Source organism: Ambystoma mexicanum, chromosome 12 (assembly GCF_040938575.1).
Source record: "Ambystoma mexicanum isolate Mex_15411 chromosome 12, UKY_AmexF1_1, whole genome shotgun sequence".
Classification (NCBI taxonomy): domain Eukaryota; kingdom Metazoa; phylum Chordata; class Amphibia; order Caudata; family Ambystomatidae; genus Ambystoma; species Ambystoma mexicanum.
The window spans coordinates 745,385,294-745,400,199 of record NC_090936.1 but is presented as its reverse complement, the minus strand read 5'-3'; the positions used below and the strand labels follow the sequence as shown (position 1 = coordinate 745,400,199).

Genomic DNA, 14,906 nt, shown 5'->3' with positions numbered 1-14,906 from the left:
CTTGTTCTTCTCTAAAAAGGTCAAGGGCACTTCCCTTCTTGTAACCCTCCCCGGTCTTGCCGTCTTTGTCCTCCTATTAAACCGCCAACTTGGAACTGCTGCTTCCTCATGTGCTTTGCCTCGCTCAGAGTGTGCTCTCCTGCTCCACCTTTTATCCGTGTGGGGGAAGTGGGAAGTCTGGTATGTGTAATTATCAGTAATTCTTGACTCTGCCTGACCATGGTGTTGGGATATGTCGGGTATACGGATCGGGTGTTAGTATGTTTTCTCTCACAGTGAGCTGTCTTTGAGAAAGTGTTTGTGTCGGGAAGGGGGGGGTTCAGTTCCTAAGTATCCTACCTAGTAGGTTGGGGGCAAAGGTGTCATAGGGAAGGGGATACCGTGTCTCGCCATCCCGTGTCACACTTCCACACCCCAAAGACTCCTCATCCAGGTGATCCACCCCCAGGAACTGGCTCCAAAAGCGATGGCCTTGTCCTGGCCATCTGGATGACAGATTTTCTCTGGCTCTCCTATTTTCTCCTGCTAGGGAGAATTATCAGAAATGTGCTAATTCTTCTCTACCTTAAAGACCCCTAGCTCTTTTGCTGGACTTTAGGACTTTTAATTTTTTACCTGGAGAGAGTGAGCCCTTTTTCTCACTCTCTCATGTATTTTTACTGTGATTTATGATCTGTTTCTTTTGACTTTGGAGTCTGACAAACTCCATAGGCATCATCTTTACATTGTGACACACAGCACATTCAGTGCAGTGGCACAGGGAAGTCTCTTAGATTTCCCAAAGGTTTAAATACCTTCTCTTGGTGAAACTACTATTTCCAAGAGCAGTGAAGTGAAATTGACTTTATTTACAATTTGTAACTTTCTAGACCTAGCACACACTATCTTACTATAGGGTGTTGGAGGGGTTACTTAGTATCCCCTTTGTCTAGTTTCTCATGTAAACATTTTTGTTAGCCTTTCTATAATTTATGGCTGGTGGCAGTGGTTTACTTTTTTACCACCATTGTGTTTTTACCACAGGCTGTGTTCGCAGCTGCTGTAAGGCACCCATGGGTGCCCATTTTGTCAAAATGGCCTCGGTCTTCTTTTTTCGCCATTTCTTGTTGGAAAGGTCCTTCTTGAGATTTACTCTGCGCCCCAAACCAGGTTTGTCCATTTGTTCGTTTTGCCTTTGGCAGGATTCACTAGTGAAGCCCACCTCTGGCTCCAGTATGTCTGGCAGGGGCAGGAAGTGAGGGAGGTGCCCAGAACACCTTGTGCTTAATCCCCATTGGTTACAGGTATGTACCCAAAGGTGATTGGTCGGCTGGCATTCCTGGGAGGACAGCCACCCTGCTGTGATTGACAGCTAGGCTTGAATGAATGGGAGAAACCTGCATAAAAAGGCGAGGCTTTTTGGGTTGGAAGGCAGTGTCGACCACTGGACAAAGGAATCCAAAGAAGAACTTGGAAGAGACACCTGCTGCTGTGCTGAAGCTCCGAATTCGTTTCGACTAGATAAGGCCTGCAAGGACAACTTCTCCCCTTGGGTTAGTGGGACCAGTCGACCCCCAAAGTGAACTCGTTTGGACATCCTTTCAGAGCTGGCTGTACTTCCACTGCTGCTGGAACCGAAGTGCCAGGGAGAGGAACACCAAACTGAGTGGATCACTTTTAAGTCAGACCTGAGTGCCAGGAAGATGCGCCAGGAAGATCCTCCAGACTTCCCTGAAGCAGGACTAACCAAGCCTGAGCCACCTCAACAGACTGCCGGACCCCACGTGTGATGAAAGTCTGAAGTGGTATCCGGGAACCGCAGTGTTGCTATTTGCTGTCAGACGCGAGGAGCTGAAACCCCGAAGTGCCGCTGAATTGAAGTTTGCCCATTGCTGCTGCTGACCTTCCCATTGCAGTGCAGGAGTTCCCAGACAACGTCCCTCTTGTCCCCATGACAGGCCCAGGAACACCAGGATCTGCAGAGCTGTACAGGAACAGAAGCCAGCTGGAACCATTTTGTTCTTACCAAAGGTACTGTAAAGTTGAGGACTTACCTCTTGTTGTGTAGACTTACTTTCTCTCAGTTGACTTGTCTTGGTTGCCCTTGCAGAGTTGCTTGCATCTTTGCCCCTCACAAGCCTCACAGCGTGTGGCCCTTCAAGTGAATCTTAATTCTACAAACTTTTCTAAAAACATTGTGCAAGACTTTTACTTACCTGCAAAGAATATGTTCAGCTCCCCTAGACTTTGCTCAACTAACATTAGCTGTCCTGGCTCCCTGAGAGGCTCTTCTTACCTCGGACTCTGTGCCTTTATCTTTCCCCCAGGAAAGGGTTACGTTTACTTGACATTGGAAGGTTTAAAAAGTACTTACCTGTTTATGAATTCTTTATTAAGCTTTGTTTTATTCCCCAATCTAACCTTTGCACCAAACTCTGTATTGCTCTAAATGTACCAGTGATAAATCAATGTCCACATTGTCCTAGCTATTTGTCACATGAGGGTGTAGGAAGTGTCTCTGTGCCATCCCCAATGGGTATCATCTGATTTAGAGAAACAGAGTGTGTTTTGAAGTATATTATAATTGTTACATGTTTTGCTCCCTTCTGGAGAAGGCTTAACTGACAGTTAAATAAATGAATAATTGTTTAATCAAGAAACCTTGAGTCTTGTAAGTGGTTTCAAACCAGCACTCCACCGAAGTCAATGCCTACTATGGGATGCCCAATGGAAACCCTTATTTATATATTTTTATGTCAAAGGTTTTTATTTCTGGGTGATGTACCCTTATATCAAGCCCCTCTCTTTAAATCCCCCCGGTCTCACTGAACCAAGAAGTAGGTTTGTTTAGCAAATTAAAAGATTTATTTGATGGATTGAACAATATATAGATCACACTTTTATGAATAATATCTAACTATCACACTTATGAATATTTATACAATGATCCGCAATGGGTAATGTGACAATATCAACAATCTCTTTAATCAATTAGGAGTAGGTATAGGAAGAATAATGTAGCAGAGAATACCTTTGTATGGGTTCAAGGAAATGCAAGGATAGGAAAGAATACAACACAGAAATAAAACTTGATATGAATTCAATCAAAGACAATGTGATCACTCTTTCCCCCTGATACTACTCACTCTCCCCAATATGCAATATGAAGAGATGGAATGAGGGCACACAGGTTTCAGGAATAACAATCAACAATTGCAAGTTCAATCCCGATTGCCCCCAGCAAGCTTAGAGAGAACAGGAATGATGTTAAAACAGGTCAAATGCTTTTAAATGTGGTTTGAAATGAATGGGAAAAATGCTAAAAATGATTTTAATTCGCTAAATGGGATTCAGAACTAGTGAGAGCTGCTTTGGATAGGTTCAGGTAAACACCAGCAATGATTGTTGAATGATTGGCAGATAGGAAATAAAATTCAGAGGTTGAATGCAAGAAATGGCTGTTTTTACAAGTGGTGAAATTGAGCCAAATGCGAAATTGTGGCAAACTTTTCAGCGCACGAAAAACGCGATTACAAAAGAACTATAAGGAGAGGGAATGCGGTTCTTAGTTCATTTGAAAGCTGAGGATGTTAGCTTCAAAAGGACATGACATTTGGATTTCGGTCCTAGCATGTACGGTTCAAATGTTAGTGGTTTTAGTAAAGGTCGAGTTTTCTCAAAAAGGATCAAGATTTTACGAATGGTAGATTGCGCTTTTGAATTACAAACAGGTTCTTTACACTAAGAGTCTATCAAGCCGCCAGCTACACGACAGCGCACCGACCAGACCAGTGGCACCACCAGTTGGTTGGACCTTTCCAGACGCTTGCCTTTCTTCAAAAATATATTGCTCAAATATGATTTATCACTACCATTATCACAGAAGTATGTAGATTAGAGAAGGATTCAGGATAGACAAGAGATTCTTTAATGCAGTCTGGATTGGTTGGAATGGGTTGGATTGGATTACTTAATACTAAGATTTGCTATGGACAGTTATATGCTAAATACTCACTACTATGGCTTTGGAATGGAATGGGCCCGTCAGAGATCTGGTCAAAGGTTTGGCTGGAATTTGCTCGTCACCGGATAGGTCTCAGGCACTTAGTTCCGCTCTCAGCAAGGCACTCTGGTCTGCACAGCCTCTTGGACTGGATCTGACGTGTTGTTCTGGGTACAGCTCTGCTGGACTGATCTGGATCTCGGGTTCTAGCAAGGGTTCTTAGCCAGAAGCAGCCAAAACAGCACTGCCAGGCTGTTGAATGGGTTAGGCCCTGTGGAAGTTTAGGGGTTGAAATCGGGTTGCAAGATTTTAAAGGCCCGCTGAGAAGGGTTCAGCTTTTTGGGTTGGGCCTTTTGCTTCACGGTTCTTGAGTCTGGATATGGGTTCTGGAGACTGGATGTGGGTTCTTCCTGCAGAGCGCTTCGCCGGTAGATCAGTGACGGGTGAATGTGTGTCTGGGTCCTCAACAGTCAATATTTATCCATCTTCCAAAGGGGTGGGGAGGCTGATTTATACTATGCCCAACCCTCTAAGAATCTGATAGGTCGGAGAATTCCCTCTTCCCCTGATTTGAGAAGGAAATAGTGGCATGTTTATGGCCCAGGGAGAAAACCTCTGCTTTGTTTCTGTACAGTATATCTTATTTTTCATAAAAAACATATTTCCAATATCCCCAACTTGTTAATAATACATATTTACAATACAGATTCACTAAGGTACGTTTCTGTCAAAGCCTCATGTTCCTACGAGTTTTGGTTCCCAAATGACAGTTCGTCGCGCTTTTGGTGGGTTACGCATTTTTGGCTCTGAACACATTTTGTATACATATATGCACATAACATCTGGGCATATCCCTGTAAATTTTCATGTTCCTAGCATAATCACAATAGCAAGAATATGAACATTTTCATGGTTCATATGTCGCGCAGATTCCAAATTATTTTTAAACTGTGAGCGAACTTTTCATTTTAATAACCTCTAAATTCCATATTTTTATCAGTTCAGTACACTTTTCTATGAGTCTTTTTCTTAAACATACAGTTTCTGTGCTTTCTGAATCCACAAATAGTTTGTCTCCGCCTCCAGGGTCTTGGCTGGGCCAGAGAGTCACATGGGCTTGTCTTCCTGGGCAGTTGGTTTCAGTCACACCCGAATTAGCATTTTCTTTCAAATTGTCTCTTTCGCAGAGCAGCAGAGCAAGTCTCCTCCTCTTCTCATTAGCATCCAAATGAGATATCCTCTCCTTCTGGTGGGAAGGCAGGGTGGTGTCTTCACAGTGGGGGAAAACCTCTTTGAAGTTTAGCTGAATCAGGTTACCTTATAGTAAATTGTGACATTGTTCCTTTTGAAAATTAAAGTTACAATTTTAAAATAAGCAAACATATCTTCAATTCCAGGCTTTCAACATGAAAATTAAATTGTGACAACCTATTGCATTTGATGGAAGTCTCTTCTTTCCCCACCTTAGATTTTGAGACCCAAGTTTTAACATGACAGATTTAGAGATCGCCAGCGTCTGACAGAGGCGAGTAGCGGTATTGCACCTATTTTCAACATATTTTTCCAAGCAAGCATCTTTAAATGTGGATTTTCGTCTGATAAATGTACTTCTGCTGACATTTTATTTATGTGGATTCTTGAAGTAGAATGATGTTTAACACCTAACAAAAATGTTGGATCTTTTGTGTGGTTTGTGAACCATGATTTTTGCAGATTTGACAACCAAGAAAAACGGATTTCCAAACAGCTCTGTTTCTTTTGCAATCAGCATTGCTTTTCCAAGTAGTTTCCGGCTGCTCTGTAGGTAACCCAATGGTGGGTTTTGGCAGTGGTCTCCTGTGTTATCACTGACATAGGCAAAAGTGGGTTGGCGGCCTATTTTTCAGGTTTTTCCTGCGCACTTCTGGGTGACTTTAGCGTGCATAATGCTTTCCAGCGGCCATTCTGATGTTCCTGATGCACACAGCGCACAGGAATGTTGCAGGGCCTGGACTAGTGGGTTAAAACATCCCACAAGCGTAAGTGTTTGTTTGAATAACTGTCACTATGAAGCTGTGTTACAACCCTACTGCTCACATTGACCCCTTTTGAGATAAGTCTGGCTGCTCAGCCAGACTACCACCCTGTGTAGTAGAGACTTGTACCAAAGGTTGGGTTCCTATTGCCACAAAGTCAAGGTTGCAGTAGTCTTCCAAAGGATACTGCACACAATCTTGCCTAATACCTCTAATCGCTTCTCCATTGACTATCCCACCCTTCGCACTAAGTCTGCTAGGAAGAAGTTCAAAAAGGTTATCTTGGCCTCTAACCCTGATCATCCCATCGCCAACACCTACAGCAGCACTTCCTCCAGACCGACCCTCACTGACATCAACTGTCGTTCCTTTGCCAGACCTATGGACTCCTCATATGGTCTCTGTGCTCTCTCCCTTCTCTTCTTCACACATTAATTGTGGCACCCGGTGGGAGGCCCTCCTGGATCCCTTCCACTTCTCTAAGGTGATCATTAATGTCTACTGCAATGGCACTGTCCTGGTCCAAGGCCCTCAGGCTAACCTTCTCCTTTTTCATAGATGCTTCCCGCACCTCATCAATTTCCTTTCTTCTCTTGATGTCCCTTCTCTCTTCAGTCTCCTTGCCTCCTCTGTCTGCCTCCTCCTTGGCTACCTTACCCTCTCCTCCCTCCTCTGCCCTCCCTCTGGCTCCTTCTACACCTCTGCTACGTGTACTTCTGATTTGTACCCCTCCCCGGAAGTCTTTCAACGTTCGCAACCTTCTACATATTGCCACTCTCGCTCTGCTGCCAAACATTCCTCTGACATCTGCCCGCTCCTGGAAGAACTCGACCTTGATGTCCTCGCTCTCACCAAAACATGGTTCATGGCCAGCTGTCACAAGCTTTGACTCTCTCCTCCCTGATGGCTATAAGAACCTCTCAGCGCCCAGACCCTCCCACCCGGGTGGGGGTGTAGCCTGGATCTTCCTGGACTGGGTTCCTGCCTATGTGATCCCTACGCAGGCCTATTCCTCCTTTGAATGCCTAGTATGTAGGTTTTCTCTCTCCCCTAGCCACGTTCTCATCATTTCTACTATTTATCGGCCACCTGGTCAGACTACCTCTTTCCTCTGAGTGGGCTTACCTCTCCTCCTCCCTCCTGGCCTCGACCACTCAACTCCTCCTCCTTGGTGTTCTCAACATCCAGTTGGATGCCTCCTGCTCCTCTTCTGTACTCTTTCACGAACTCTGTGAGTCTCTCTTTCTATTCTTCCCTCTTGCCCGACCCACTCTGCCGGGCACACTCTTGATGTTCACATCTCCTCTGACTCTTCTACTGAACTCAAAGTATATGCACTGTCTAAGAATAATTGTAACCTTTCATATTCTAATAATATTGGCCTTTTACTCATCTTGAAACGTATTTTGAAATAGTATTGAAGTATATGTGTGTGATTATATTGCCTCCTTCTTTTGAATGTTTTATAACTGACAGATAAATACATTAATAAGTATTTATCAAAGAAACCTTGAGTGTAAGAGTTTACTTTAACACTTGTGATTGTAGACCTCTGTGTAACATCATTACTGCTCACATGCCCCTCTTGAGATAAGCCTGGCTGGTCAGCTCCGCTACCAAAACTGTTTAGTACAGACTTATACCAAAGGTTGGTTTGCTTACACTTGTAGTCCTAGTTGTGTGTAGTGGTCCCAAAGGGTACTGCATACAAACCTTGCCTAACACTGGTGGCAGGTGATGAGGATAAATTGTAGAGTTGTTACATTGAGAGTTCTGCTTTACTTTTGTTCAAGTAGTAACCTTCACAAGGCCAAGCACCACTAGAAAAGCAATTTTAGCATGCCAGATATGAATAACTTCAGACAGGAAGCCCTGATCATTCTAACCGTAGAGCAACTGAAAGAAATGTGCAAGGTCCTGTTAAAGGAAAGAAAAATGAATTGATTGAAAGATTGTTAAATCCTCAAAACCTGAATAGTAGGCCTGTCACACCTTCTATTTCAGAAAATGTTGATGAGGATGATAATGATTCAGGGTCTAGCTCTAATATTGTTGAAGAGTTAGGAGTCTCAGGATGTGAGCCCCTCTGCACCTCAACAAGCTTTTAGGCCTCAACCTTTAGCCACAGGCACCCTACCAGGTCCAATACTGAGTCCAGAATGTGTGTCTCTTGAAAAGATGAGACTTGAGTTGGAGTTACAAATGCAAACTGAAAGCAAACATCAAGAACTCAAACTAAAGGAAATGGAAATGCAACATGCTCTTGAAATCAAGAAATTATCTCTTGAAAATGTTTCTATCCCAGAGTCTTCGAGGTATTCCAGTCCTAAGAGACCTTGCATGCCTAAGGAAGCTGTGAGTATGTATGAGGGGAAGCTTGATATTTTTGATTGGTTGGGTGCTTTTGAATATAACTATGGGAGTCAGGGTTTCACAGGGCATCAGCTGATTCCTTGGCATTTTTCTAGGCTCGCCCAGGTTGCAACTGATGCTGTAATGGATGTGGGGGAACTTGAAAGATTGGAGTATGAAAATGTGAAGCTAGCTTTGATAGCTAGATTTGGGAAAACTCCTTCCCTGTACCTTAAAAGGTTTAGGACCCACGAAAGATTGATGATACCCCTTGGGCTACATGGGTGTGTGCATGTTTGAGAACATTAGATGGATGGGTTAAGGGTTACTGAGTTAACACTCTTGAAGGAATGAGAAATCTGTTTATGTTGGAATCTATTTTTGATGCCTGTTCTCCTGAACGGAGACAGCACTTGGCTGACTCTAAAGAGATTCATCCCAAGAAACTAGCAAAAGCTGCTGACTTGTGGGTTGCCACCAGGGCTTCTCACAAGGATTCTGGGGCAACTCAGAAAAAGGATGAAGGGAAGCAGCAAAAGAAAGATAACAAAGAGAATTCTAATACTTCCAATCCAAAAGAGGGCCCCAAACAGAAAAAGGATAAGCCACAAGGGAAACCAAATCAGTCTAGCTATACCTCTGGTGCCAAACCAGAGGGAGGTCAGCAGAAGCACCCATTTGTTAAAACATTTGGAAAATGTTATGCTAGTGGGTCAACTGACCATGTGAAAGGGGATCCCAGATGGATGGAAAGGTATACCTTCAGGGGTCCACACTGCCTCCTTAGCCTTCTCCCCAGAGGAAGAAGTACATATGGCAAGTGGAAACCTTCAACTATTGGCTGAAGACCCCGTTGGAATCTCTGCCAGTGTTTCTTTAGTGTCCTTGGGTCTGTGAGACACTGGGGCCAGCATAACAGGGGTAGATAATCTTTTTCAAACCTGAGGATGTTGCTAAGGCACCCAACGGCCTCACTAAGCTTGCTGGAGGCCCTGTCCAAATGCTTCCAAGACTACCAACTCTCATCCAGTGCAACAATATGACTGTAAGAATACCTGTTAGTGTACAAAGTGAGGTGCCTGGGAGAGTCCTGCTGGGAAATGACTTAAAAACTCTTGGAGTTGTATCAAGCACCCCAGGGGCGGTACGATTTTGGGTCTTGAGGGAGTTTGTGTGGCTTAAGTAGGACCGCTATGATGGCCTCCCACATGGACTCTGGGAGCACTCCAGTTGTTATGGCCTCTTCCCACACCTCCAGCAATTTTGGGGCCAATTCAGATGAGAAGGTTTTATAAAGGTCCGCCGGGAGACCATCCGGGCCAGGGGCTTTCGCAGCCGTTAAATCTTTAATTGCCTTAACAAGTTCATCAACCGAGAAGGGGGTGTCCAGTATCTCCTTATCCACCTTGGACATGAGGTAAGAGGAGGTTAAATGAGGCTATTGCCTAGAAAAGTATGCGCTGTACAAGAACGGGCCATCCATACTACTCAAACCCAAGTGAGAGCCTTTTTAGGTATCACTGGTTATTATAGGAACTTCATAGAGAACTATGGGACCATATCCTCTCCCTTAAATGTGATCTCTTCACCCAAATTCCCCAAAAAGGTCCGGTGGAATGAGGAGTGCACTAAGGCAGGACTTAAGAAAGCCCTTTGTCAAGCTCCAGTCTTAATCGGGGATTTTGTGAGTACCTGCGCTTGTTGTACGCTGGTGGAGCCCTCCGGTGTTACTGCCCCTGCTTGCTCTAATATTTTCATGGGTTAGGGGCGCTGCACAACGAGGAGGTAGCCAATATGTCCTCTGGGTTGACTGTGCTCCGGAGAGCTGAGGTGTCTAAGCCAGGCGGTGCACACCAGCGGGGTAATGACCTTGCAGCATCAGGATCCCCATGTGCATAGTCAAGGGGGGGGGGTGCCGGGCATTTCACGCTATTTGAGTGCAACTATGTCCCAGGGTGCTATGAACGTTCCCAGTCTTCGGTCAGGCTTCCCCTCGACTCCCGTGAAGTCACGTACCTGCAGGGTATTGTCATCTGCTACCAGAGAATCCGTGCAGCATGCTTGCCTGGCTGCCCCGTTGGTGCCGCGCTGGGGGCTCTGGTGCACGGGGGTCGCATCTGTTGTTGGGGAGCGGGCGGATGCAGTCTCGGTCCGTGCACCTAGCTCGCCCTCTGCCTGCTTCTACCCAGACCTGTTGCCAGGATATTACTGCGCCTTCCGGTGTTGCGTGGGGCTCGGGAGGGATTCAGGGCGGCCCCACCGACGGCACTCCGCTCCGTCGCCCCTTCCCACTGCCTGCTGGGTCAGCCGGCCGGAGCGACACACTTTGCATCTTCTGCTGCTTTGAATTCGGACACCCTGCTACTCTGTGCAGCAGCTCGGCGACCGTTGAGTGGGGAATGGATTTGGTGCGCAAAGCTCGTTCGCTCTGTTGGGCGCTCGCTGTGAGCCGGCCACCGTACTGGACAACGGGGGCACGGTTTCACCTCAAATTTCCTCAGCCGGTGTCCAATTCAATCTCCTCACATATGCTCTGCTTAGCTATGTCAGACTAATTGCCACTCCACAGGATATTTAATGTAGGATATTGAGGGCTGCGGAGCTCACTGATCAGGCGGCCATATTCGTTGGCGCACGACAGCGCTCCCCGACTTTACTAGTCTTTTAAATTCCTAGACCCAGCACACCCTATCTTACAATAGAGTGCTTGAGGGGATACTTAGTATCCCCTGTGTCTAGATACGCATGTAGCAGTCAAATCCTACCCTTTCCTCTCAGAATGGCTGGTGGCCGTGGTTTTACAACAAACTACCATGATTTTTGCCGACCGCGAGCGCCGGTAGCGTTAAATCACGGGAGCCATATTTATCAAGATGGCCTCTGAGCCCCTTCTGTAAAAAAACAGGTCCCGGTCTTCTTTTTTTCTCCATTTCTTTTTGGAAAGGTCCTTCTAGAGTTTTGCTCTGCGTGCCAAACCAGGTTTGGTCTTTGTTCATTCGCCTTTGGCGGGCTTCAGGAGTGAAGACCGCCTCTGGCGCCTGAGTGTCTGGGGTGGGCAGGAATTGAGCGAGGTGCCCAAAACTCCCTGTGCTTTGTCTCCTCAGAGACCCAAATGCACTCTGTGGTGATTGGCTGGCTGACTGTCCGGCAAGGACAGCCACCCTGCTGGGTGAGTGACAGGGAGGCTGGAATGAATGGGAGAGAACTGAATGAAAGGTGTCTCTTGGCTTGGAAGGCAGAGTCGACCACTGGAACGAAAGAACTGAAGACGAGCTTGAAGAGGACAGCTGCTGCAACTCCTGGACTGTTGGTTTGCCCGGTGAAGCCCTGCTGCAGGTCTGAATCGCCAAGTTCACTTTGACAGAGAAGCCTTGCAAGGACGACTTCTCACTTTTGAGTTGGTAGGACCAATCAACTCAACAGTAAGCCACCTCAATACCCTTCTCGGAGCTGGTTGCATCTTCCTCAGAGTGCTGCAGGAAACCTATAACCAGGGAAAGGGACACCAGTTTGTGTGCGTTACTTACAGCCACCGGAATTGAAGTTTGCCAGTTGCAAGCTTTTTAACCAGTCCCAGTGCAGTGCAGGGGTCCCCTGACGTCCTCCCTCTTGTCCCCACGATTGAGGCACTGGAACAGCGAGATCTGCAGGAACTGCCTGGTACAGAAGTCCTCAGCTGCATCTTTTTCTTCATTGTAAGGTACTGTGGAATAAGACTGAGTAAGTGCTTGAAACTTTTGCAACTCTCAGGCCTAATCAGCTTGTCACCCAACATATGATTCTTCTTTCAAGAACTTGTGCAGAGACGTTCCAGTTTACTTACCAGAACCGCTTTATCCTATCCAATACTTTAGCCCATTGACTTTGGCCTAGCCTATTGAATTGAATTGACTCTTCTGGTGAACACAAAGTATATGCACTAAGAATAATTGTAACCTTTCATGTTCTAATAATCTTTGCCTTTTACTCATCTTGTAAATTATTCTGAATTAGTATTGAAGTATAGTTGTGTTTGATTATATTGCCTCCTTCTTCTGAATGTTTTATAACTGACAGATAAATAAATTAATAAGTATTTATCAAAGAAACCTTGAGTGTAAGAGTTTACTTGAACACTTGCGATTGTAGACCTCTGTGTAACATCATTACTGCTCACATTCCCCTCTTGAGATAAGCCTGGCTGCTCGGCTCTGCTACCAAAACTGTGTAGTACAGAGTTATACCAAAGGTTGGTTTGCTTACACCTCTAGTCCTAGTTGTGTGAAGTGGTCCCAGAAGGTACTACATACAAACTTTGCCTAACAACCCCACAAGCCAAGCCTGCTCCAGCACTGCCACCTTCCTTCTGTCATCCGGCCCATGAAGCGTGTGTCAGTTGAGGCTTTCGCTGCCTCTTTCACTCCCCCACCCACCCCCCCTTCCAACTCTGGCTGACTCTCATCCTGACACTGCCCTTTCCATGCTCCACTCTCTCTGACACTCTAGATGTTTTTGCTCCTGTCATGAGGATGCACCTGAAGACGAAAGCCAAGTGCAACTCTTGGTACGACCCTGACCTTGTCACCCTTAAACGCAAGTGTAGGGTGGCTGAGAGGAAATGGCGGGCATCTTGCGCATCCTCCGACAAACTGGCCTGCCGCTTGCTCCAAAGGCAATACTGGCTCTCTGTCTGCACTAAGAAGAGAGCCCACAGTTTATATCGCAAACTGAATCAAACACAAAGGAGCTTTTTAAAATTCTCAAAGAATTGGAATCCCTGTCACCCACCCTGGATACCGGCAGTCAAGACAGCACGTGGTACAACAATATCCAACATGCTCTCCTTACCAAAATCACTACCTTACAATCCAAAATTAGTGCCAAACAAAACTCCCTTCTGACAACTTCCCTAACTAAATTCCCTGCGCCCAATAAGGCCACCTCCCTACCCCACACCCCATTTATTTTCGTACCTCTCACCATCCTGGAGGTCGAAAAAATCATCAATAACCTAAAGCCGTCCAATTGCCAAGGTGATCCCTGCCCTGCTTCTATCATCAAGGAATCGGCACATGACCTCGCTCTCTTCATAACCACTTTTCATCAATTCTTCCTTTCAATCCGGAATTGTTCCCAACAATCTGAAGGACGCATGGGTTATCCCCCTGCTAAAAAAAAAACGACACTAGACCCAGAGATACCCTCCAACTATAGACCCATCACCATGGCCCCATTCCTTCTAAAAATTCTAGATAGAGCAGCCTACCTACAGATACAGAACTATCTAGAAACTAATAATCTCCTTGGTCCAAGACAATCCGGTTTTAGACCTAAGCATGGGACAGAAAACTGCCCTTCTAGATCTTAAACCCCAAATTGAGGACCTAAAAGACAACAGCAAATTAGCACTCCTACTTCTTCTGGACCTCTCTGCAGCTTTCGATCTGGTCAATAACCAAATCCTCTGCCAGCATTTGAAATCAGCTGCCCACTTTTCTGATAATGCCACTAATTGCATTAGCTCCTTCCTTGACAATAGATACATGAGTTTTCTCCCCTACCTCTTCGGTGGACCCTACACCAGTCCCCTGTGGAGTCCCACAAGGGTCTTGTGTATCTCCCACACTCTACAATGTATTAACCAAACCTCTATTTGACGTGCATGACTATCTGGGTGTCACCTACACTAATTACGCTGATGACACCCATATACTCATCCCTATCACTGGTGACTACATTGTAGATTCCAGGCACTGAATGACATCTACCAAGTCATTCAAGCTTGAATGGCCCAACATGAGCTCTGTCTTAATGACAAGACACAGCTCCTCATCCTGAGCACTCAACAAAGACTCAATAAGCTGAACCCTTTGTTCAGCTCTTTTAATGTTGATGGTAATTCCATCAAAGTATCCAAAGATACCGAAACCCTGGGAATCTACCTGGACTCTACACTCTCCTTAAACAGGCAGACGAACGCTGTCGTCGCTGCTTCAGCCTACACATGCAAGCTGATCACAGCCTGCCGCCCTTTCCTTTCCACCCAGAACTGTATCACCCTTGCTAGGACATTACTTATGTCCTAACTTGATTATTGCAACACACTTTATCAATGCACTAACCAACGCAAACTCAACAAACTCCAGATCACCCAAAACAACGCTATTGGAGCTGCCCTCAACATTCCTAGATCTGCACACATTTCTGAAACTAGGCAGAGTCTACATTGGCTTTCAGTCGCCAAAAGAATATCACTGAAATCCCTGTCCCTCACTTACAAATGCATAAACAACCAGGCCCCCATCGTCCTAGCCTCGCGATTCGCTCAGCATACTCCAACTCAGTCACCTAGATCCGCCCAAGCACACTGCCTCACGATCCCCAGATACAAGCTTCAGACAGCCGGAGGTGCTAGCTTCCCAGTTTTGGCAGCCAAACTCTGGAACACACTGCCTCTTACCGTTAGAACCTTACCCTCACTTAACTTATTCAAACATAAAGCGGATAGCCACTGCATCTGACCAACTGCCTCCACAGGCCATTTGATCGCTGCCACCTCAGTATGCCTTACTTTTATC

General features: G+C 45.7%; 1 protein-coding gene across 3 annotated transcripts in view; it reads left to right on the top strand.

Annotated features, from left to right (window-relative positions):
* Positions 1 to 14,906, top strand: part of BRD1 (bromodomain containing 1) — a 1,051,203-nt gene that overhangs the window by 279,841 nt on the left and 756,456 nt on the right. The window lies entirely within an intron of this gene.